The sequence below is a fragment of the Panulirus ornatus genome, chromosome 58 (assembly GCF_036320965.1).
Source record: "Panulirus ornatus isolate Po-2019 chromosome 58, ASM3632096v1, whole genome shotgun sequence".
Taxonomy (NCBI): domain Eukaryota; kingdom Metazoa; phylum Arthropoda; class Malacostraca; order Decapoda; family Palinuridae; genus Panulirus; species Panulirus ornatus.
Window position 1 is genome coordinate 24681227 of NC_092281.1, and position 1398 is coordinate 24682624.

Consider the following 1398-nt stretch of genomic DNA (forward strand, 5'->3'; position numbering starts at 1 on the left):
GATAGAGATGTGCGCAGGAGGATGGATGTGCTGGAAATGAGATGTTTGAGGACAATGTGTGGTGTGAGGTGGTTTGATCGAGTGAGTAACGTAAGGGTAAGAGAGATGTGTGGAAATAAAAAGAGCGTGGTGGAGAGAGCAGAAGAGGGTGTTTTGAAGTGGTTTGGGCACATGGAGAGAATGAGTGAGGAAAGATTGACCAAGAGGATATATGTGTCGGAGGTGGAGGGAACGAGGAGAAGAGGGAGACCAAATTGGAGGTGGAAAGATGGAGTGAAAAAGATTTTGTGTGATCGGGGCCTGAACATGCAGGAGGGTGAAAAGAGGGCAAGGAATAGAGTGAATTGGAGCGATGTGGTATACCGGGGTTGACGTGCTGTCAGTGGATTGAATCAAGGCATGTGAAGCGGCTGGGGTAAACCATGGAAAGCTGTGTAGGTGTGCATATTTGCGTGTGTGGACGTATGTATATACATGTGTATGGGGGTGGGTTGGGCCATTTCTTTCGTCTGTTTCCTTGCGCTACCTCGCAAACGCGGGAGACAGCGACAAAGTATAATAAAAAAAAAATATATATATATATATATATATATATATATATATATATATATATATATATATATATATAAATTGCCAGCTACCTATTTCATCGACCAACCCCTAAGGGTGGATGAACAGCAGGCTTGGCTGTGGACCGACTGCCGCAACCAGAATTCGAACCTATGCACTCGTCCCCTGGGCGGCCCGCTCATGCGTCACGGTCAGGAACGTTAACCGCTACACCACGTAGGTCCACAAAGTGAAGAAAGCTAAGAAAGAAAAAAAAGACGGAAAAAGAGACACAAAAATGTAAGATAAAAAAACTCCACAGAAGACAAATGAAGAGCCCATGGGCGTGTTCAAAGACATGGAGACGACACACGAAAGATTAATACCAGCGGGAGGGTTTACACAGAGCATCCCAGACTGGGAGCAGAGTCGCCGTGGCAGCAGCAAATGTTAGTACGAATCCCCTGGCTTGAATGACGTAAGGAGGATAGAACAGTAACACGTTAAGGTCACCACAAATGTTGAGTATCTTTAGCACGTGAGGCCGACGCGAGCCACGAGAACGAGTTGGCATGATCACACACGACGCGTCTGACATTAAGCTGGAACACGGGCGCGGGTGAGACATTCAACAGACTTACGTGAGTGACGCTCTTCTCACTCTCGTTCGTCAGGAGAAGACGCTATAAACAGGACAGTCAGTCACTGTGGTAGTGTTTGATTTACGGGGTTTAATTCTTTAAATATATAGATTCATCTTACATGTGTGGGTATTTGTGGAGATGATTTACGGGGTTTAATTCTTTACACTTGTAGATTCATCTTACATGTGTGGGTATTTGTGGAGAT